The sequence below is a fragment of the Pseudopodoces humilis genome, chromosome 6, assembly GCF_049639895.1.
Source record: "Pseudopodoces humilis isolate 2021_Gansu_Grassland_sample_001 chromosome 6, ASM4963989v1, whole genome shotgun sequence".
Lineage (NCBI taxonomy): Eukaryota > Metazoa > Chordata > Aves > Passeriformes > Paridae > Pseudopodoces > Pseudopodoces humilis.
The window spans coordinates 38,871,603-38,896,695 of record NC_142205.1 but is presented as its reverse complement, the minus strand read 5'-3'; the positions used below and the strand labels follow the sequence as shown (position 1 = coordinate 38,896,695).

The window sequence follows — 25,093 nt, the reverse complement described above, 5'->3', positions numbered from 1 at the left end:
TTCCCAAAATTATAGCATGTACCACACGGCTGTTCTTCTGGCTCTTGCAAAATACCTCTTGCTTACCAAGCTTGTACCTGACGTAACTGTCTGAACTCTTATAAAAATAGTTCCCTCTTGCTGCCTCCTATTTGTTCTCTGTATTTTCTACTTATTATCTCCCCTGAAGGTAACAGCAGTGATAACACACTTTTTAAGAAAAAAGGGAACCCAACAGTGATAATGCCACACATCGGTGCTGAAATAGCCAAGGATAAAAAAAGGTCAAACTGCCTCCTGCACTCCCAAAGTTTCTTAATGACATCAAAAGATGCTGGTACCTTCAGAAAGCCTCTATACCCATTCAAAAATGCTTGTATTAGTTATTAATTTACTATTATTTATAATGTTGAGATATAGGTATGAAATAAAAATATATTTATATTAAAAATAAATTGTCTAATTTGATATTTAACATGATAATGTAACATGATAATATAACATATCTAATATGATATTTAGTCATAAACACTGTCCAGTCTTTTTCCTTCCCCTCTGATGGGCTCTTCATTTATGGTTTAAATTTGAGCACTCTAGTGATACAGAAGATTTTTCTAAACTGTAAATTAGTTCAAGATGTTTCTTCCTTTGACACCTTCTATTGCTACCAACAGTTCTCGTGTTGACAATGAAACTGAAGGCTGTTCAGTCTGTAACTGGACAGTGGCTTCATGTCAGCCTGAAACTGGTAACAGGGAGAGTTACTGCAGCAAAAATCTACATCAGATCTTATAAAGGGGAAGATATTAACTTGAAATATCCCACTCATGCTCATCCTTCCAGAGAGCTGATTTACTCCCAATCTGAAACTCACACACAAGTGACACAATTGTCCAAGTGGTCTTGCCAGGATCACCTGTACGTGACAAAAAGGACAAGGGGCACCAGCTAACAACTCCTCACTATTGGAATTTCTAGTTCTCAACTGCCAACAATAAACTGCTTCTTGGACAGACCTTCATAGCTTTTAGGAGCCATTGTGGGGTGGCTCCTAAATATCTCTCCTGAGATAAGAACCTTACTTATCTCAGTCTCCATATTTATTAAGCTATGCTGTTTTCCTTAATTTTTGGGGAAAATAGGAAAAGTATTCATACACATAATAAGCTTTCACTGACAAATCATCTGCTCTTTTCAGACAGCAGGCATCCTGGTCTTAACATAAGCATTCCTCAATCTTACCCCTGACAATGGTGTCCTCTGAACTACATTCTTGAAGAGCTGTTCTTTATCACAGGCCTTTCTTTTAACCCTTCTGCTGTTTCTGGTGGTCAAAGACACCATTTCTACTTCACTCATACCAACCCTAATATTTCTATTACAGCTCTCTAGAAAAGGTTAACAAAGTTAAGCCAAGTCATCACAAACAGCTGCCATTGTCATTCCTGGAAATCACAGCAAAGAAGCCAAAAGCTGATGAGTACCAAAAGTATCTGGACAATGCCCTCAGGTACATGACATGATTCTCGGGGGTATCCTGTGTAGATTTCTTTAAATTCTGTTTCCTAAATGCCCATCTGCAAAGACCATTCCCCATTACCCCATAGATCATAGGTTTTAGTCTTTCATAAGGACAAGGTCCCATATGGGAAGGTTTCCAAGGGATAATTAAATACCAACATACAGTATCTTTATGGATAACAGCGTACATTTTTCCTCATAAAGGAAAATTCTTCCTCATAATACTCTTACTTCCTGCCTTTACAGCATTTGTCTCCTCTGTCTTGATTTTGGCCGTGGACCAGAGAGCGCGCCATGTGCTCAGAACTTCCCACAATACCAATACAGATATGCAGGTAGGGAATCCTCTTCCCTCAAGAAAATGGTTTTGGCATCTATGCAACAACTGTTTATCGACCGCTCATACTTCCAACAGCTAAGAAGCTTCACACTTAATGCTTTCCACTGAGAACTCAAGTTCCCAACAAATACATTTCTCTGCTATACAGTACATAAACTAACAAAATTAGGAAAGAGGACTTACTATGAAGGAAGTAACTGGATAAAGATGAAATAGAGAATGAAGGAAAAAGTAGGTAAGTCTCAATAAACATCAAACTGATTCCAAAAACCTGCCATAAGCAAATAAATGCTGATGTGCAGAAAGCGGATTAGAACCCTACCTCTAGCTAGGCCTTTGAAAAAACTTTTAAGTTAACCATTTGTAATTACTTTATTTTCAAGGTATGGTGTCAATCTAACAATTTCCAACCTAAACATAAAACTACTCAAGGTATTCTTTTTGTTACAGAACATTCCCTAATGGGAACCAAGCAATATTTCCAGGCAGAAATGCCCACAATTGTCAAATGTTTTGCGACCTGAAATGGCCTCTGTTATTTCCAAGTATTTGCAGTACCTGGCGGTTCTGCGATCCTTAAAACATTTGTCACCAGACAAACACAAAGCCTAAGCTTAAATGTGGACCGAAAGCCAGAGAAAATGGCTTGATTCCTAACAGTCTGAATATTATGCCAAAATAAGCAGTCAGTTAGTTTAACACCATCAAAACCAAATCCTGCTTAATATTCATAATAATGAGAGCTGTGGCAGAATATTAACTTTCTAGCATCATGAAGTTCAAGATAGGAAACATTCATATCATGTCCTGTAAGAAGTGTGGCGCTTATGCCTGTTTATTCCAGACTCAAAGCTTAGGTAGGTGTTTGGTAAGGATGCTACATTTGTCCACCAAGAGAACTTATAGCACTGACTGAAACTTGTCCTGTGGAGCATGACACCCTTGCCCCAGTTGTTCCTGCTACCATATAATTTCTGTTAATTAATTGAAAAAAATTAGAAAATATGCTATTTGTTGATTCAGCATTAAAAAAAATTGATCTGCCATTAAATTATTTTACATTTCTTGCCTATGAGAAAGGCCAACCTTCTTGGGTCTAGTTGAGAACAACTACTTTCTTTTTGCCTAAAAAAAAAAAAAAATTATGTTCATAACCAAAGTGGCTAGTGCAAGTGAAGATAAGAACTTGTAGGTTTGTTTGTAATACACACCTGCTGCTTAACAGTAAATACATCAAGGATGTACATCTGGATATTTGAATCTTTCAACTCATATGACTATTCAGATTTTGAAGCTCCTCTGCAGTCTTCTTCTCACTGCCTGTCTGAACAGGTGAACTTACAAAGAAATAGGTATGTGTTGTGGGAAATACGTGGAAACAGCGTTGACCTCCAACTCTACATATCTCATTCTAGACAGAAGCAGAGGATAGGCTATACCACTGTCACAGTCTGAACAAACTTGATAACCATTTAAAATGCAAAAATGGAAGTGTAGCAACTGTGTCTGACAAGGAACCCTCACCCCTGCAAGGCAAAATGTTGCATTTAATTGCTATCTGATTTTATACTTGAAACATGCATCTATTTCACTCAGATAAAGTCCTTGCTGGAACAGATATAGTCACAAATATTTTGATATGCCTGTCTACTCCTGGATTTCTACAGCTGGGAGAAAAAATTCCATCAGCTAAACCAGTGCTATTTCTAATCACAGCAATGGCTGAGGTTTACTTCAGTTTAAACACATGCCTTCACCAGTCCACAGAAGACATCTGCAAAGATAGGTACACATAAACTGCTCCAGAACCGGCATTAGGAAGTTTTATCTCATCATCATCATTAAAACAATGATTTTATATCATCATTTATCTCATCAGACTTGTGAAAAAGAACCAACAAATTAAGTAATGCTTTCAGTAACAGAGCATTATATAAGACCATTACATAGCTCCTGGACTAAAGGCAGAGCACAGACAGCTCTGAGAACAGGGAGAAGGATAGTGTGTTAAAATAGCCAGTTGTTACAATAAGGTAGAGATCTGAAAGATCTGACCTTGTTAAGAGAATGCACTCTGGGATGTTAAAACGCTAAACTGCATTTCTTCACCAGTTTCTGTTACTTTTTCTTCTCCTACTTACCTCCATGCTTCTTTTTTCTCTGCAAGCCTCATGATTTGTCAAGTTTTTCTGAGGTTTGTTTGTTGTTTGGTTGGGTTTTTTTTTTTAACTCTCAAAAGAATTAATGGGATGAGAAAACAGCTTTCTGGGAGCTCTACCCAGGATGTTTCCTTGGCCATGAATAACTAACTAGTTTTGAAAACAGCATTGCTCTATTTCAGTTGCTGAGCAGGTGGTCTGTTTAATCTTAAAAGTTATGTCTGTTAGTTAAGTGTTCATGTAAATATTTCATTAAGCTTCCTGGTTTATAATAAGCATTGCTTAACACTATTTTATGCAACACAAGCTGCAGAAATCATTCTACCAAGGGGGGGAAAAAGATGCGTGAGATGTGAGTAACTGCAGTTGTGTGGGGCAAGGGGCTGGGTAATATCAAAGGGAAAAAAGAACATGAATTCTAAGTTAAACATGCCTAGTTAGAAAGAGACATTTTGCTTCACTTCATCATCTTACAGCCTAAGCAAATAAGCTCACATTATCCCTATATTCTCTTACAATCTTATTAAATTATTTTCAAAAATCTTCCCTTAAAAAATTACTTTATAAGTAGCTTAAGAAAGTACAGGATATGTTTTCCCACAACATCTTACCATAAATTCATTTCTATAACATATTTTGCCATCACAAAAGATTATTAATCTATTTGTGCTGCAAAGCAATGAAGATAAAAGGTCTTAACCATGAGCAACTTTTTAGCTGTTGAGATGCTAACAGTCACTCCATTTGAATTTCTGTTAAGTAGAGGGGTCCCGTCAGGTTCACTGTTGTTCTCCCAGAATACTACCACTTAAACACTACCAGAAGTTGCCTGCTTTCTCTGCCAATTTTTCACGCCATCATCTGTTTTATTTTCTGGCATTCCTCTCTTGGCAAGTGATTTAAATCATCCTAAGATGCAAATAACACACAGGATATTAATTATACTTTGAACAGCATTTTTATTTTTTTTTAACATTGAGAAAGGAAACCTTTCCCTCAGAGAATTTTAAGGATCATATTCTCAGATGTCTCATATTTATTCCTTCATGAAATAAAGAAACCATCCTATTATTAGCCTAAAAAGCAGCATGGCCTGTCATGGCACAGAAGAGTGCAATTCACCAGCCTTGCAATAACAAAGTTTTCTGCACTTAAACAGTATTATTGTAGAGATGGTGAGGCATAAAGCTGTAATTTAGAGATCCAATATAGGCTTCAATTCTTATTTAACTAAATCTCAAATAAATATCAAAATAAAGGTGAAATGGAAAAGTAGTATCTTGAGGGAAAAAAAAATAGATAATTTTTTCCATTTCCAGTAAAGCACCTGCATTCTTTCTGTGCATTTAACATGATGCAGCAAGAACTGTGATGCTAGCACAAGGAATTACAGCCACTGTAAAGCATGAAGCCCTATTATGGAACTGCACAGCCAATAAAGCAGTAAAGCATGGACAAACTTCCAGCTCTGGAATGGCTATTTCAAGGGAATAAAAGCAAAACTCGTACAGCTGCAGTCCTACACAGCCCACAACACCACAGAGAAAAGCAGAAAGGGAACTGGAGTAAGCTTTGCACTACTCCCCAGTAATACTTAAGTAGGAAAATAGGTGTGATGCTAAAGTATTACAAGTGAGAGCAGAATTCTCTCTTATGAACCTGCTAAACCAAAAGGTACTTATTATAATATATCATCATTGCTAAATATAGACAGGATACCTGGCTCAGAAATGTCTCCAGACACTAGCAGGTTGAGGCTGGTACAGTCTCTACAGCAAGCAAGCATTAAAAGTGGCTTCAGAAGCAATCATCTAATTCTTCTATAGACTAGATCCTGATTTCCAGATTGGGCACCCAGAATGACATTACAAAATACACTGCAAATAAAAAAAAATTAAATAAAAAAACCAAAAACAAACCAGCTCCAGCTTCAAACAGGACCTATGTGGGTAAAGAAGCCATAAGCTATATAAGCCATATCTCCAGGGTAATATTTAGCTGCCTAAGTACAAAAAACACTTTTCCTCCATTGTGTATTCAGCATGCACTATAAAATGAGGTTAGAGCTCTACAGATAAAAATGTCATACAGCTCTGATTTATCCCCAGCACATCAGAATTTTGAGCAATGGTTCTATGGAAAGAGGGCAGAAAAGTATGGAAAAAGGTATTATACGCAGCTGTAATACATACTCACATAGACCAAAGAAACCTGCAGAGTAACTGGGGTCTGCTGTAATAGCCAAAGCAGGTAACAGTGCCGAGGTGTTATTACCCTGTGGTCAAGAACTCAAATTGGACACTTAGTCTGCACTGCTGTCACACTAGCACCTCAACCTGGCTTCAGCTGGGCACACCTGCCTGCCGTCGCACTCAAATCACAGCAGTGTTGCTCTGCTTAACAAGCTCCTTGTCATCCTCTCATTAGTAACCTCATCTGAATCACATCCTACCACATTGATTCTTATTTTATTTTTTAGCACATTACTTTTCTAGCCTAGACTCTGAATATTACCTCCCCATTGTACAACCTGACTTCTCAGGTTTCAAGCATTCATCTCTTCGAGTTTCTTCCCTTCCCTATCATTTTCTCCTCCTTGTTTTGCTTCCTCAGGACTGTTACTTCTAAGCAGCTTTCTCTCCCAGAGCTCCTGGGCAGCAGGCAGTGTCAGTTCGGCTGCTCACACCCTCATCTCCCACAGCCCGAATGACTCACATTTGTGATTTCAGAGTAATCCTCTTTCGGCCCAGCCATTAAATGTTACAGAGGCTTTAGCCAATAAAGTCTAAGTCCTCCTAGCATAAAAACGGGTGTTTCCGAGGTCTACTATTTTCCACAAGCAAATTAATCTGCTGAGGAAGGGAAGAAACTCATTCCTTGGACAAGAATCAATCTATTTTATTTCAAGGCCCTTATACTGAAGCATCAGTATCTGTGAGTTTGCAAAAGCATTTGACAGTTATCTTCTGCCTGCCAGCTCAGCTCTCTAACCTTGCTGAAACCTTCAAAAATTTCTACTCAAGAGACTGGCAGATATCATACAGGGAGTTTAAAGCCCAGCAAAAGGTGTAAGTAACAATGACCATTGTCATGTATCAAGAAGAGCTAACTTTAAATAGATGATTAGAGTAAAAGAAGGGTATTCATAATTTATCACACCACATTCTTCAACTACCTATTTCAGAACTTTTAGCCAGGAAAACTCCTTTCTAGCTGTTTTAGCAATTTAAGTTTTCTACATGCTTAAATCATCTGCCTAGGGAAAACGCTGTTATCTCCAAATCGTTTTCACTTTGTTGTAGTAGTTGAAACTGGTTGCTTCTGTTTGAGAAACCTTTCTCTATGCCACCATGGACAGAGAGACACATCTGCTGTCAAATATACTTTTATGTTATTGGTGCATTCACTTTTTCTGAACTTTATTTTAGGAAAATAATACTGAAAATAGTTCCCTTGCTCCACAAATTCCTTACTCTGACAGACATCTCACAATCTTTATGAAACCTTCTTCAGAAATTTCTCAGACTTTAAGAGAGTCAGATATGACTTGATATAAAATTCCTTCAATTGGGAGGCTATTCTATTGATTAGAAACACTACTCTTATTTCTAGAATAAATTTATACACAGCCAACATGCTTATTTGCTCTGCTAGCAGCATTGTCTTATTCCAGGTAATATTTTCCTTGTGATTATTCCCACACATTTACAGAGTACTTACTCTATAAAATTCATCTTGCCAAGGAAGTCAAGCTTCCAAATAATGACATGATACAAGTCAATAAAGGTTGACAGTACATTTTGTTTCTTAAAAACAAAATTTATCTTATTTAGAGTCTAGCTACAAAAAAAGCTATATAAGCACAGCTGAGGCAAAGGGGCCTTTGATCTGTCACATTCCCTTATAGTACCACTCTCCTTGGTAAACTCCTAACACCTTTTTCTAATATTCTTTTGCCATTATGCACAGAAATATCCCTTCCTACAAAAGAAGTTTAAGAACTTGATTAACACTGACGTCAAAACCATAATCCTGCAGTTCCTTGGATTAGTTTTTGCCCCTTTAAAAAAAAAAAACACACTTCCCTGTTAATGCCTAATTAGCTAGACACCTCACTTCACAGCCAATCTTCATTCAAGTTTCATATTAATTTCCATACTTCTATTCCTTTTCCGGTAGGCAATTGGAATCACTTGGTGTAAAACATGGCACTCAGTGATGTTTTTAGACAAACCTAGGCTTTTAGTGTTTCCCATTCCCACTCTTGGAAACATCTCTGATGACCTCTATGCTCCTGTCCCCAATATCCTTTGCAGTGCCTAACTCAGCTTGACAGTTTTTCTGTGCAGGATCCTGTCTTCAGTCCTAAGGCACTGAAAAATCCAGTTGCAATGATGAACACAATCATTCTTTCATGAATTCAAGTGTATCTTAATGGCAGCTTTTCAGAACACACGTATGTTTAATCGTGGTTTAAAAAGAAGTAATTATAGTGGTTACAGTCTTTAGAAGTCGTCTACATTCTGAAAGGCATATAAAGAAACACTAGTGGCAATTCTGGGAAAAAAAATTAGTTCTATTCCATTAGGTACAACATCACCACAGGCAATCAAAAGCACTCCCTCAGTTTTTGTTTTGTACCAATTACCATTACCTGGATTCCTCGCAGACACCATTACCTGGTACCTAACAGATGTTTAAGTACTGTTGTAACCTGTGCTGTAGTTTATTGCTACTGACTAGTCCTCTAGCAGAATATACCCTTTCAAGTTTTACAACAAAAATTTAACTTGACTAGATTCAACAGGTCATACATTATATTTAGTATTCCACGGGCATAAAGCCAAACAAGGAGGCAAGAAGCATGTGCTTAATAACAATTACATATTTTCCATTCCTACGTATTATTTAACAAAGAATTTTCATCACAATATTACTCTTCAAAATTTCCACAGGAAATGAAAATGGTTATACATGGTTAAGACTATATGATAAAAGCTCATTTGCACTCCAACAACAGAGCACAGAGAGGCAGTGGCAAGTGGGGAAGCACAAATTATACCTTGCCCATCTTCTTCCAGGCCCACCACAAGAGCAATCAGCTCATTAACAGGTTCTCTCGACAAGGCCAGAGGATCAGGGCTGCAGAATGACACCAATTAGGGGACAGAAAAGTATGGAAATAGGGGGAGAGACAAATTCAGGGATGGAGGAGCCATCCAGACTCTTCTCAGGGCAGTCCCAAGGAAGACCTCAGTCACGCTGTTCAGCTTTGAAACCCATCACAAGTGCTCACAGGTGCAGGACATACTATGGGTTGTAAGGTAGGGGCATTTGGAGATCACACAGGAATTGCTATGAGATGTTCCTAGGGGAAACCAAAAGCAGGAATGGATTTACAGGATTTGGGAAAGAACAAGCATGAGGTAACAGAGGAGTAAGTGGAAAAAAAAAGGGTGCAAATATTTTGGTGGCTGGTTCACTCACCTGGTTGTGCACTGCCCTGATCAGCTTAGTCTCTCCTATATGCTTAGTAAACCCTTCCCAGCTCTTTTCTGGGTGAGCAGCTCTGCTCATTCTGCACATGTGCACAGAGGTCTGAGTGCAGCAACTTCTGATTGCCAACCACCAGAGAGACTGGGGCAAGTGACTGGAAGTGTCACCCTGAGCTGGGCCACGGGAACATCTGTCTGCAGTGCAGCATGTGGAGCAGGTGTGGGAGCACATTCACAGTGTGAGTGCACTGGCAGGATGTGTTCTGCCTGGCTGCTGGCTGGAACTGGGGCATGGACATGTGCCAGTCACCCCTCTCTGGCTGCAGAACTGGCCCGGTATTTTCCCCTAGCACAAGAGAAGAAATGGGTTTTGAGAATTTAAACACAGCACATGTTTAAAACAAGCTTTTATTTTCCCGTTCCACACAGTGATCATCATTCTTCATTCCACATCTCGATTCATTTCCTTTTTCCACTGTTTTTTCATTCTGGTCATTTCACCCACTTCTACCAATCTTCTCTTACCATAAATATTTTCTCTCCTCCTTTTCACTTCTACACTATACACAGTTTGTTTTCCTTTAGCTTGCTTAGACCTTTGTCCATTTCCAAAAACCTTACCTCTGTCTTCCCCTCCACAAAAATTTTTTTATCCTTCTCTCTTTAAATTCCTCACCCACCCTTTCAGTAGGGATAAAAACTGTCCCTTACACATTCTGTCACTTCTCTTCAGCATTCTTTCCGCTTGCCAAAGTTCTTCCCAGGTAACACTGCCTTCCATTCTCTTTCAAAGCAAAACACGTGCACAGGACATTGGAAGTCCTCTTTTTCATAGTTAAATAAAACACAGCTATTTTCAAGCACTTATAGCCTGAACAGGGTTTGCATCGGGATTACAATTACTACGAATGCTGCTCAAAAGGCACAAACAAAATTGGACAAAAAGCTACTCACAAAGTGCGAGGAACTGTTCATGTAACAAACTTACCAAGAAAACACTCCCTTTATCCATATCCTGTCTCCTGCTCCCCTCTGTGAGGTTGCAGAAGAACAGAATTTGATAGAATTTAATTCCTCAGGCTTTGTTCTACCTTAAGTTGCCCACATTATCAACTTCAGCATATCCTCATAAAATGGCAGAGGTGAATTCAGTTATTCAGTCTAGCAAGAGTTTATCAAAGAGCTTCTATCTTTTTGAAACACTTTGCATCCCATCTGGACAGTCAGTGCCTTCCTCCCAGCTCCATAGAATACTGCATCCCCCTGACTGTGAAGACCGGCATTTGAGAGGCACGTGGAGGTGGAATTAATTTGGCCTTTTAGTAGGTATGTCATCTTCCAGCCAACACCTCATATCTTCTATTAGGATTTCCACTAACCTAAGGAACTGATGTTACTGTTTGATTTTTAAGGAGGTACTACATAAACAAGGAAATTTCACAGTAAACATTTTCGATCCTCTAGAGTTATGTTTATCAACTTTATGGAAAAGAATCTGTCTCCACAAAAACCGATACCCATCAGCTGGCTCTTTAATGGCTATTTACCCACACAGAGAGCTAGCACAGACAGGGACAATTTGATACTGTCATTACATAAGTAAGTTTTCTGCAAGACATTGAAATTATTAGTACTCACCAGAGAAACGACTCAGTGGCATTAGCTGACCTGTGCTTGGCTGCACTTGGCAGGCAGACCTTAAATAGACCACACCACTTTGAGGAGGTAGTGGACATCTTTTGAAGTTAGCACTCAGAAGCTATGCTTTAGGTTTCTCTTCAAAGAAGCAGCACAGACCCTCTGATCCTAAAGCAGCAATGAGGTAAAGCAGCACATTTTTCACCCCAGGCCAGGAGGGCAACTGGCCTGCATTCACAGATTACACAGCAAGGACTGATGCCAGTTTCACATACTAGAAATGGTGAAGTACAAGGTCTTCCCTCGGGAACCATAACCATCCCTTTCTTATGATGACCCAAGACCAAGGAAGCAAGATTAGATTTCACCTGTTACACACTGCTTTGTGCTAGCGTGCAGGACTTCCACTCTTCAGCCTACCTCTGAGCAAGAGTTTTTCCTTATTTCCCTACTCCACTTGATGGCTGCCTCTGTACTGAGCCAACCCCAAAACTCAGACATCTGTAGTTCACTCCACGTCCTTTTGCTACAGAAAAGGGTACCAACTCATGGTTTCCAGCAATACACCAGGATTAATGCTGCATTCCATGTTACTCTCCCAGTCTCCTTTCATCATACTTACTAAGTCCTACAATGCCTTACACTAAACAAAACTTTGACCACATATAATCATAGAGTATCCTGAGTAGGAAGGGACCCATAGGGATCATCAAGCCCAACTTCTGTCTCTGCACAGGATACCCCAGGAGTCACACTATGTGCCTAAGAGCACAGGTAGACTTGGTGCTGTGACTGCTTCCCAGGGAAGCCTATTCCAGTGTCCAACCACCATCTGGGTGAAAAAATCTTCTCCTAATATTCAGCCCAAACTTCCCCTGACATTCCTTCAGGTCCTGTCACTGGTCACCAAAGAGAAGAGATCAAGGCCTGACCCTCCCTCTGCTTCCTGTAATGAGGAAGTTTTAGAAAGCACATTAACACATGCACACCCCTGTCCTGGCATAAAGTAGCTCCAAAAGTTCACTTCCCCACTGGCTAGGAATTTTATGATAGTCCCTATTTTATTACTACTTTATCTCATGCCAAAATTTTGTCCCTTAGGTTAGGTATGTATTTAACTTGGCTCATGTTGCATCAGTTTCACTTCTGAAGCAATGTATTAATAATTGCTTCTGCTTAGAAATTTTCCTCTGTGCTAAACAAGTCCCTTTGTTCCTTAACATCATTGGTACTCTTTTCTTCCTTCTGGAAAAGACTTCAGAGAAGACCTTGGGGAAGGGAGCAAGAAACCCATCTTCTACGAGACCCGCAGTCATCAAGCAATCACAACGTAAACTCCACTCCATGGAGGCCAAGGAAGCTGCTCCCATCACAGCAAAGATGGCCTGGATTTCCCTCATTGTGCCTTTGTTTAGCATTTCTTCTTTGCTTTAGAGAGCTAACAGGCAGAAACTGGAAAACTAGGATTAATAAACTACTGACCTCAAAAACACTTTCACTCAATGACCCAGCATAACCAAAACAACTCTGACATGCACAGAGGCTGCCCCCTGCACTTCCTTACTAGCAGACCTAACCATACAATGCCACAGTAATTACATTTCCACAAGTTCCTACAGAAGCATGGTGGCATTTCTCTTCTGCAGCATGTCCCCCCACTACAGCTGTGAAACACAGTGTGAAGCAAAAAATATAACACAATACCAGGGAGCAATTAATTGTAATACTTCTAACCATGTAGAAAAAAAAATAGATAAACTGTTTCTATAAGAAAAATAGAAAGCCTTACAGAAAATCAGACAGTGACCACTAACTTGTTTAAAGAACTTAATTTTGCAATTAAGATAAACAGGCAAGGACAAATATTATTCCATTTTGAAACAAGCCTCAGGTTTTCAGGCTATGAAACTCACCTGCTGAACACATTAGAAGTAATTAAACTTCTCAGTGTTCTAAAGTAGTTTTTAAAGTACATTGCCCACTATCTTAATACAGTCAAACTGAACATAACAATTTTGCAGAAACCACATTTGACATTTTGTCTACCTGAAAGTCAACTTGGAGGTACAAATAGATCAAACTTGGATTGCTGTTGAGCAACTGTAGAAACATTCCCAGTACATCACACCCTTCTTGACCTTCCAGACTTAAGTTACATTTTTTATCCTACTGAAATCCGAGTGTTTGGACTACCATTCTTTGTCTACAAAGCACAACCATGCTGCTATCAATGAAACAAAGTCAACTTATCACACAGTTTTCCTTTGCAAAAATGGACTCAGCTGTGACCACAATGAAGTTCTACTTCAGCCCAAGCCAGTGCAGGGTAGCAGCTGACAAGCTGAGGATTCCCACTGTGCTGTACTTCCACCACTGTCCCAAAACAGGCATGCTCACGTGCCAGAGGAACAGGTACAGATGGGTCAATTCTACAAGTCATTCTTGTGAAGAAATCTGGTAATGGACAAACAAAGTTAATGGGACAAAATCCAGGCAGGAATATTAGAATTCTTCCTAAACAGAGTGTACTAGAAATGCTTTCAACACCTTCAAAGCCACACTCCTCATGGAAAAATGTTCATTTTATAAGATTATAAAAGAGCTATAAATACAGTATCATCTTCACTGTAAAATGAGAAACTTTGCTTTTCAATAGTCACCTATTCTGAAATTAACTTTACAGCCCTCCACAGCTCAGCATTGCAAAAGCCTCTCACAGTAGTCACAAGACTTATCTGGCACACCTGTCCTAAATCAAACAGGACAACACTGTGGCAGTACCATCACCCAAAGCACCTTTAATGCCTCTGCATCCCAAAAATCATTCCATAGAAGAAAAGTTATAAACCATATGGAAATACCCAAAGGAGCAATGAAACTACACTGAATAATGCAATATTATCAAACTCCCTACTACTTCCAAATCATGAAGCTCTAATCTACAAGGTTAAAATTTCAGTGTATGCCTAGTTGCCAATGAATTTGGGGGGGAAAAGAAAGGCAGTGAACCATCAAAATGGCACAGAAAACAACTTAAAGTTAGCTTACTACTCATTATTGCTTTAACTGTATCATTAAGTCTACTTTTTAAATAGGTGTTTATCCCTCTTTCCTGAAGAATCTGATATAAATTGCTGTATCACACACTTGCCTGGAACAAAATCCCCTTTTCAATTGCCAATGAATTGGAAAAATACTACCCAGCAGAAGAGAGATCCTTTTTGTTGGCCTGTGATCACTCCATTCACTTTAAAGAAATGCACCTCATTAACCCTGATAATTAACAAGGTTATTCTCATCACATTAAAGGTTTAAGTTCCTCTATTAAGTCATTATTTGAATTTGCACTGTTATTAAGATGATGAGACTATGCCGGATTTAATTTCATATAACAAGATGTCTCTCTTTAAAGATCTTAATTTTTTTTGCAAGTCACAGCATATAATTTCATTGTCTTGCATGCTACACTGAATCATAGAATGCATTAAGTTGGAAGGGACATGGATCCTCTAGTTCCAATCCCATGCCATGGGCAGAGACACAATTAGCACATCTACTGGATAAAGAAATGTATTACATACATACAGGAAAACACCAAACAAAAATCAAACGTGAAAAACTAGAAGGGGTAAGGCAGCAATGCAAAAGGCAGTGAAAACAGCAAAAAGGCACCTTGCAGCAGCATGGCTGAGGCAGCAGCAACCAAAAAGAACTGAAAAAGGAAAGAGGACCAAAATTATAAGGAGAGGCATATGGTTTGGAAAAAGACTATCAGCAGATGTATCTGCTCCCAGCTGGACCATTCCAGTGAGACTCCACAGACTTTAGAGACACTTCCAATTCCTATAATGTCCCTCACCATGGCAGAGGGTTTTAAAGTAGAAGATGCATAAGATCCCTTCCAACCCAAATCATTCCATGATTCCATACTTCCATGTAACAATACATGCTTGGGACATTTTGCTCTTACATCATACAGGCATCTGTCAGGCCAATGAAGTCTTCTAAACATCTATTAAGTGCTTTAATTTTTGCACATCGGTATTCCTAGTATGTAAACTTGCTTCCCCCACAAGAGAAAAGCCAGTTGTCTGAGTCAGACAGTTATTCTGAGAATATTAAAAATTGTGGCAGCCACATATCAACATCCCATATCAAATATGAAAACACAGATGATGGTTTATCTCATTATCCATGCTGGCATCATACTAGTTCATGTGCTCTGTAGTTAACAAACATATGGAGAATCCTAGTATAGAAAAATTAGTCACACTTACTTAGAGATTTGACTATATAGGTTTCAATGGCAGCATATCTGACACCGGGGCAGTCAAGCACCTTGAATGCAAATATCTAGTGATGGCCAATTAATACCAAAGGTTTTGCAAGGAAATTCTTTTGCACAGAATTCCCTCCCTATGAAAAAATAATAACAGCGATATCCTTTAAATGTCAGAAAAGACAAGAGAACATGAGTATCATCACAGTGCTGACTCGGTCAAATATTGAAAGCAAACAAGTTCACAGAGTTAAAGTCAAGGTCAGCTGTCAGTCTACAGGAGAGTTTTGAGCACTGCTGGTTTGTCCCATCACTGCACCTTAAAAGACTGTCATTCATTTAGCTGTGCATTTTCCAGAACTTTATTTTTTGTACTTTAAAGCACCCACTGCTAAATCTTGTCACAAGTGCTTAGCAGTGTACAACAAACATTAAACTCTTCCCATAAAGACTGTCAAGAGTGCTGTGAAATATTCAGAATAAAGACACTGTAAGTCTTATCAGCATAACAACTCCCTCAGGAATTATCAATTTGCAAATCTCTCAAACCCCTAACAGGGTTTAAAATATAGCAGGGTACCCATGAATGAGCCATAGATAGACCCTTCTTTTGTTTTTTTAAGTTTAATGCAAATAACTGTTCTTCAGCAGAATGAAGTAGGAAGTATACACACGAGATTAATGGAGGACATAATGGAGGGTAATATTTAACCACCATGACATCTTTATGTAAGTATGGATGAGACTTTTGGTCAAATTAAACTGCAGCAGAGTTTTTACCATTACAGGAATCACCATCATTGCATCTCCAGACAGACCCCTGCACATGGTTTGAGCACTGTGAAATCCACCTGAGTGCTCACAGGTTATCCACACCTTTGTTAGTTAGCACATTCTCGTTTCCTCCTCAAATCGTGATTTTCCCATTGAAACCAATAACCCTTGAACAAGAAACACGTGAGTTTCATTGACATTAGTTAGTTTACTTCCTCGCTCCAATACAAGACACACATAATCGTCTCACCCCCCACCCCCAACAGAATTAGGGACAGAACCCCAAACAGAAGTGTTTGTTTTTCAACATGAAGTACAAAGAGCTTAAATTTACTCATTTTCCCCACCTCTTTTTAAACAAACAGTGAAAATAACCAGAATAGCTTTGGCATTGCTTTAATCAGTTTAAACTTAAAGACAGGAACTCTAATTAAAATCGGGGAACTCTAGCTGTAAGAAAGAGCTAATTAGCTCCCAACTTTTTAATGAAGTACTGTGGCAGAGTACATATTAGCTGATCAGTATTAAAAAGGAAATGCTCTGCAAGATAAACTCATTTTCTGTGGTAGTACATCAGTTTATCTACCTACTTCAATCCATGCACTGTCAGAGGGATTTAAGAAAACGCACAACAATAACTATCAGATTTACACATCTCCATACACACTAAGATAAATGAACTTTGCAGTATTTCAAACTGAGAAATACAAGGCAGCTCGTTACCTTTCTGCTATGCAAAGAAGATAATTTAAATTGCATTAAACTATAAGATTGTGTTTCCTACTTTCTAATTCGTTCCTGGCCGCAACTTGCCAATACAAGAAAGAAGACGGGGAAGTGAGAGAGGAGGCATTTGACGCTTGTGCTCTTAAGAAGTCTGGACAAAATATATGGGATAGAGGGAAAGTGAGAACTGCCAGGTTAGGAGGAACCTTGTCAGGATAGTCTCAGCAAGATATGCCGACAGCAGTGGCAACCTGAACAACTTCACTCACATTCCCACAGCTTTTACTGTTTCATTTTGTAAGGACTGGTACTTCTATCCACTTTCCCACATAGAGCATCAACTAAAAAAGAAATTACTTAAAACACGATTACAAATAAAGGCCAAGTTCGCCTGCGTTCCCACGCCACCGTTTTCCAGCCTGGGTTCCCTCTAGTCGCGACATGTCACACTTACTCGGAAACCCCTCATCGTTAAAGCGGCATTTACAGGGTGTTAAGTGCAGGAGGGTGTGAAATCGCCCCCGAGAGACCTGGGTACTGGGGCCGCCGCTGTCCAAGCGCCGGCCCGACGGAGCTGCCGGGAGCCTTCCCCCCGTGCCCGCAGCCGGCACCGGCCGAGGGACAGCGGCAGCAGCGCCAGCCCGCGCGGCTGCCCTGATGCGCTTCTCCCCGAAAAACACCGAGACAGCAACACCACAAAAAATATCAACAAACCAACCACCCGAACGACCAAACCCAATCGGCACGCCTCACAACCGAAAAGGAAAAAATAAAAATTAAAAAATAAAAAATATAAAAAAGGCAGCACCCATCCCCGCCGGGACTCCGCAGGTACGGTGCCGTGCCGAGGCACCACCACCACCACCACCCCCCGCACTCACCAGCGCCGTTCCGGGTGCCCGAGGGAGCCGGCTGCCGAGCCGGCTGCGGGGCCGGCGGGGCCGGCCCCGCCCCCCCCCCCCCCCCGCGCCCCCCCGGCGCGGCACCGCCGCCGCCACGCCCCATGACGTCACCCCGCGGCCCCGCCCCACCGCGCGGGCAGCGCGGGCAGCGCCGGCCCCGGCCCCGCTCCCCCGGCCCCGCTCCGGCCGCGGGCACGGCGCGGCAAAGCCGCCAGAGCGGGACACCCCGGAACACTCGCTCCCCTCCGCTCTCCTCTGCCCTGCTTCCCCCTTTTCCCCTGGAGCAGCCTTAAATAATCAGTTTGTTGCAAGTACAGGAGTGATGCGTGGAATCGCCGGGCGAAGGGAAGCAGGGGTCTTAATTACATGTTTATTTCTCTCCTCATTAAAAAGCGGAGTGGTCTCCCCGATTGTCCCCTTCCCCTCGGAGAGCTGTGCAGAAATGGCACCTCTCAGCCCTTAGTTCAGCACCGAGAATGGGAACGGGAGGGGGCTCAGGACATGTACCTCCATTGCTTAGAATCCACGCTGTGCCCCGATTCTCATTTCACGTTTGAAAATAAGTCTGAGTTTGAACGTCTTAGCTTAACAAACTAAGGTCCTGAGGCAGCGATCCAGAGTGGGATTGTGAAAATAAAATGAAACAATCAGCTTCGACCAAATTTCCACAGTACATCTGCTATTTACCTGTATTAATACAGCCTTTATCACCAGAATAAACCATTCCAGGTTGATTTACATAATGCCTCAATGTCTTTAAGAGACAGAAAGAGCACATACAGACTTGGTGGGTTTTTTCCAATACTTGTGCTTAACTGACACATCTTGAAATTAAAGAAAACATCAGCCTGAGCTGTAGTGTGGAGGGAGTGGTATTACAAGCCTCAGGCTCCTCCAGACAGGTCCACTGTAAAGATTGAAGACCATCAAGTCTTCCTGTAAGGGCAAGTGTCTAAACAAGCATCACCTTCATCATGATCAAAACATTAAGCAGATACCTCTGTATTATGGATCTCACTCAAGCAGATTAAACTATTTTTTCTCTTTTTCTGGGTCATAGTGTATGACCTGAAGATCAAAACGTGAGAGGTTTTCTAAAGTTATATCTGCTTGTAATGTATTTCTTCTCCTTTTCTGATAAATAATTAAAAGGAAATAAAGCTGCTCAAAATTCTCTCACCTTCTGGCACTAGTTTAAAAATTCTCTTAATTCTCAGCTATACACAGGTACATTCACTCATTGCAAATTTATCTTGCCTTATTCATCTTTTCTTATTGAGATTTCACCTATTCAGGCTTCTAACAGCAATTTCTTTACCCTGAAAAGAAAACTGAAAATTGAGCTACACCAGCCTCAATTGTTGCTGTTTTGCCTCACAGTCTTAGCATACTTTCATGACTGCCCACCACATCAAAATACATCCCTTCCTCACCTCTAGAGAAAAGTATTTGGGTGTTACTTCTTGTCATCTGCAGAATGATTGTTCAGAAAACTGGATCAGTAAGAACACACACGCAGGAATGAAGACACTCCTTCCACAAAAGTCTTCCACCCACCTAAGATCCTGAAGTCCCAGGCAGGGGCAGTAGTGTGAAACCTTTGCTCATTGCTCTGCACATGTGGACTAATCCCCAGAGTCTAGTAAAGGCTACTGATCTCATGAGTCCAGTGGAACACAAAATTTAAAAGACAAAAATCACCTCATACAAGGATGATTGATACTGAGTGAATAATGAGGCTGCTACCAACAAAAACCAAGGGGCAGGCTGACATTTGAACAGTAATGTTTAACTGGCAAAAAGATGTGCACTAAAGAGATGCATAGCAGGCAATTAATTCAGAGAAGTTAATATAAAAAGAAGAGCTCAGTTTGCCATTGCAGAGCAATTTCTTCAGAGTGAATGCCTCAGGAGAGCAGAGTCTGTCAGTGGGAAAGGCGAGTTACAATTGCTGCTCCTGTATCACTTAACACCAGTAGAAATACTTGTTTACAGGGTGCTGCAGCTTTCTCTAGCAAAATTTTTAGATTCCTTCACGTCTTAAGCACATTAACAACTCTGTAACTGCAGCTGCTGTGATTCTATATGGCAAACACAACCAAGAACCACACACCAGAGTCATTTATTATGACCAAACATGTCTGAGTTCTTTGCTTACCATACCTGGAACTTTATATTCAGATATCAATATTCATTCTATCTGCAGCCAGTATATTTATAATTTTAAAGAGTTATTAAAATTGAGGAAGAGTTTGTGCTGAAGAAGGTCCTGGAAGCAGCTCTATGAGTTCAGAACCATAGAATTTAAATACAAGAGTAAACTTTTCTAGTTTAATCCTTTCAAATGTCAAAAATTAATATTGCATTAACAAACATTTTCTATGTGAGCAACAAACATCTACAGCTGCATGTCACAAAAATTCTTTGTCAAATTCTCAGCTTAAAAACAAATACATAAAACCACGTTTAACATGGAGGACATGGCAAGCAAAAGAGAAGAAAGGATAAATCATGTATGCACATTATTTAAAGCAAAATATATAATCAAGGAATTAAAGTAGGAAAAGTTACAATGAGTAGTTAATTATAATTTTTGCAATAAAATCCAAATTTACATAACAATATGACATTAGCTTTCCCAAAGATAGTAATAAATTTGAGTCAGATTTTGCAGGCTTGATTCATGAAATGAAAGACAGCAGCAACACTGTTCTTCTATTAAAAGATAACAAACTTCATGGTGCGAAAATAACAAACATCATGGTGAGAGCTGTTGCCATACTCACAGAATGTGGTACACTGCCGATTCACACCCCGTTAATATGTGCAGACCAAAAGTGCCTCTTCTTTTCTTTCAGGTATTCCCAAGCCTCCCAGTATAAGCATTAATAAATACAGGACTGATGTGGTGGGCAAGATCAGTTTGCTTAGTAGACTGCCAATAAATCTGGATGTTTTATAAATTTATATGTATACTCCCTTCTCCAGCTGTCATCAATCACTGGTGTCTTCACAAGAGTAGCAGGAGCTCAGCTCAGTCTGGAGGAGAGAAAATTAAGGGGAAACCCTCCAGCAGAGATATGGAAACACTAACTCAAGCCAGCTGCAAAACAGAGGGTGAAGCAGTTAAACCACAGGCAAAGATTTAGAGTTCTCTTGATTTCCATTTTTCCTTGTTTCACTAAGTTGAAAACAGCTATCTTGGTAACCAAGTCTACCTTCCAGGAGAACATCTCAAAATAGCAAGGACTAAGCTAGTGCTTTCCCAAAGCTGACCACACCCTGGTGGCTAGAATAAAATGAGAAACACAGCATTTAACCTCTTCAGGCAGAAAAAGGAATTGAAGTTTAATGTTTAGATTGGACAAGCATGTTAGTCTCAGAGATAACAGATAAAAAGAGAGGAAAAAGTTGTCCTGACATTTAGTGAATCTACAACAATTTTGCATCATCATTTTCATTACTTTTCAATTTGTGCTTTTAGAAAAATAAAGTCTCATTTCCATTGTAATTACTTTTGCACTGAAGATTTTCTTCAAGATGAAATTAAAAATGCATCATTTGTTCATGTTGAAGGTCTCACTGGACTTTGGATAAAAGCTAAGCATGATAAAGCAGAGCTAGAAATACATATCCCCAAGACCAGAAAAAAGGTGTTTACTAAACCAAAAACCCTCAGCATAGAAGCCAGGCACTTATTCCAGCTTTACTGGATTGCTCCCCATGCCTGCTTTTTGCCATGCTGCTAGGTCTTTAAAGCATGAGTTTACATGTTGTCAGAAGAAGGGGGTAAGAGAGAAGGCAGAAAGGTAGAGCTATTGTACATCACAAAGAATGGCCATAGAGGTTCTACAGGGGCAAGACAGAGGCTGCTTTCCTTGTTCTTTTCCCTCCTCTAAGTAAAACCTCTGTCAAATTGAAAACTCTACCATATTTATGCCATGTTTCCTGCTATACATTCAACGACAGAAAAGCATATTGCCCATTGCCTGAACTCACCATGTTAGCAGGGAATGTCCTATTACCTGGATGATAATATTAAGGCATAACTCTGGTTTCCCACTTTGATCTTGGTTACTGATCATTAATGAGCCAGTTTTACTTTGACAACTTTTGCAAGTGATGTCCTCATGTATGTCATCACCATCATAGCCCTATGCCTATGAGGAACTGATGGATTTCTTCACAATGCTTCTTGGAATAAAGACATCTCTACACAGAGTGTTTTTAATACAAAGAATTAATTTTTCATCTTTTTCATAAATAAGCCTTCTAAATTTTATGCCGAGTTATGCATTTCTTTTCCATTTCATCCTAACACTAGCTCCTTCCTTTTTCTTCTTCTTCTTGAAACAATATAAACCAGTGCTCATGTTGGTGCATGGAATAATAATACAGTGAGCTCTTAATAGCATCTGGTTTTATTAACTTTGTATAAACCAGACATTTGTTTTCCCTCATTCTACAATTGTCTGCTGAGAGCCTAAGGGCCAAAATGCAAAAAACATTGTTTTCTTGTGAAATAAATAATTTCAAACTGAGGGCTTGAGAATATCTGACTGTCAGGAAATATTTGCCATGCGTAGTAATTCAAGGTCTGCTCTGAAGAGGACTGAGTCATCTTTGTTGTGCTAATATAAAATCTGTACCTTATATAGTTCTATAGGTGAAGGTGTTACCTGCTGAAGTGTCCTTATTAGCAATTTGAAATTTCCATAAGAAGATACAGTATGGATATTAATGTACTACTGGAACACAGCACACATTAATCCACATATGCAAGGATTTTCTAACAGGAAAACTGTCTTGGTAATTTGGAGTAATGAGTGTGAAATATCACATCTCCTGCTAGCTGCCCTCCTCTTTTATCCTTGAAATACCATGCCTACAAGCACTGCACTTCAAATTGCCTCTCATACCATTTTAACTCAGACCTACATTATCTTCATGTTCTATGTGTGATGTGAAGACGTTGCACTGACTCCCCACTAGCAAGTGTGTGGAACATCTGTTACTCACATTTAAGAGGGCATGAGACCTCCTTATCCCTCGGGCTGTTTCTGCTGCCAGTTTCTTCTCTGCTCTCATACCAGAACTCACATTACAAATATTACAAGTGTTTTCTTCTCTGAGCTTTTACTCCCAGATTGCAAATATAAATGGTGTTTTGGTAGCTTACTCAAGATGACCTATTCTACGAAAACACTGAACATTTCAAAAAAGAGGTATAAAAAAGCTGCCTACCACCAAAAACAAGTAATTAAATTTAAAAAAAATAGATACTGAGCAAAACAATGCTATGAGGTAAGCGCACTTTGGTACTTGCGCTGTTTTCCATCTTGTGAACTTTCACTCCCTGATATAGTTCCTAATGTGTATTTTCTTTATTAAGAAAATAAACAGCAAATAAAAATGAACAGATTTTACAAAACTTAAAAGAAAATAGTTATCCTGACAATGCAGTATGAATATTCTGTTCCTGAGCAACACTTATGATCTAATAGAAAGGGTAAGTTAGGTATTACTAAAGCTACTATTAAGTGTTTTCATGTCTTGGTTTCTTGGAAAGGTACATATCAAGTATGCTGTACTGATTTTTGTCCATGGATTTGCTTGTCCCCTGCATCATATTTAGCAGCTTGGAAGAGTTAAATTATGATTCAGAACAGTGGCTTCAATTAATGCAACATATTGAAGAGTATCTATTCAGTCGTATTATTTTTTGTGTAAGTAGGGTTTTAATTATTAAGATTTCTGAATGCATTGATGTAAAACAAAGAGTTAATGAAATTCAGTGGTAAATGTGGTTTAACAAGATTCAACAGCAAGCTTAATTATTTACTGCACAGAGGACAGGTTGGACAAAACCAAGACCCTTCTGTTGAGTCATGAGGTTCAGAAAGGATCCCTTTGAGTTCCAAACTCTTTCTTAGGGAGAGCTCTAGGTGCAGATGGATCCACTGCTAGACTAACCAGGTCAGTGGTTTATGACTAAAGGATTATATAGGCACAATTGATCCTTTTTATCACTCAGCTAAGATTTCAAAGAAGTTTAGCATGCTATTAGTCATTTACCAAGACTCTGTTGCAGCAAGAAATCCCTCAGCCTCAAGGAGCGCCTTGAGACTCATTCCTGCTCAAGGGGAGTTCCTGTTGTGCGATACACTACTATGCAGAAGAGTTCAGGAGGCTCTGGACTCTGCCATTCGTGGAGTAAGAGAGAATGATTTGCAATCATGTATGCATACCAGCAAGACATCTAGGTGATCATTCCAGATAGCCCTTGGCCACCACCTTGCTGTCCATGCATGGAGAAGGAGGATTTCTCCTCCAAGGAGGCACTACCCTAACTATCAAAAATATGGCAGCTTGTATATTCTCTAATGCTTAATTGTAGACTACCACAGTAGCTCTATTGGTTTCATGCTTTGTATTAAATAAGAACAAGCATTTTCAGTCCAAATAAAAAGTTGTCTTATTCAAGAATTCATCAACAGCAGTTCTTTTGTTGAAACAATAAATTAATGCTCTACAGGACCTTCATAACTCATTATAGGCTGTCATTATGCTGGAGCTGCTAGATGTTTGCATGCCCAAATTTCATCCGCAAATGTCACATCTACCTTGCTCTCTCAGGCACTTACATTATCAGGATTAAGTCTCTTTGGATACTCCAGTTTCCCATTCATTCAGATGTGGAAGACCAATTCCACTGTATAACGCTGGCCACTGAACTTTGTTTAATTTGGAATTACTGTCCTGTGAACAGATGGGCTACACACCTCTGGTGTAGTTCACTTGGTTGGTTTCTAGTTTTCACACTTGTACTTGAGCTAAAGATGCATAAATATCTCGTAAAGTAGATAGTTTAACTACTCTGGCAGTGGGCTATTCTTATTTAAACTGTTGAATGCTGCTACTGCATTCAACAACTACAGTTTTTCTCTTGACTTGAATACTGTTAGATCTACAGGAGCCAATTTGTCTCTTTTACTGCATTTCATTATGATTCAATACTTGAAATAGCTGGATTCTCATTAGATTTGTTTTCCTTAATTAAAAGGATCTTTTTGGCAACAGAAACTCCTTCAGTCTTTCTTGTATATGCGTCTTGCTGATAACTTAAGTAATATTTTCCTTTATGCCTTGTTCTCATTTAATTTTAAGAAAGGTAATAATTGAAGCCTAATAATTTATATAACTTATTGAAGCCTAATAGCCCAATCACCCAGAATTCATTGCTCTGACTTGCTCTCAACTCCAGAATTGAAAGATATAAC

At 39.5% G+C, this 25,093-nt stretch overlaps 1 protein-coding gene across 3 annotated transcripts in view; it reads right to left on the bottom strand.

The window, feature by feature from the left end:
* Positions 1 to 17,870, bottom strand: part of MARCHF1 (membrane associated ring-CH-type finger 1) — a 226,914-nt gene extending 209,044 nt beyond the window's left edge. For all 3 annotated transcript variants that reach the window (XM_088056926.1, XM_088056924.1, XM_088056929.1), the window contains exon 1: positions 17,793 to 17,870. The gene's annotated coding sequence lies outside the window, so the exon portion shown is untranslated. The remainder of the gene's footprint in view (positions 1 to 17,792) is intronic.
* Positions 17,871 to 25,093: the final 7,223 nt, after the last annotated feature.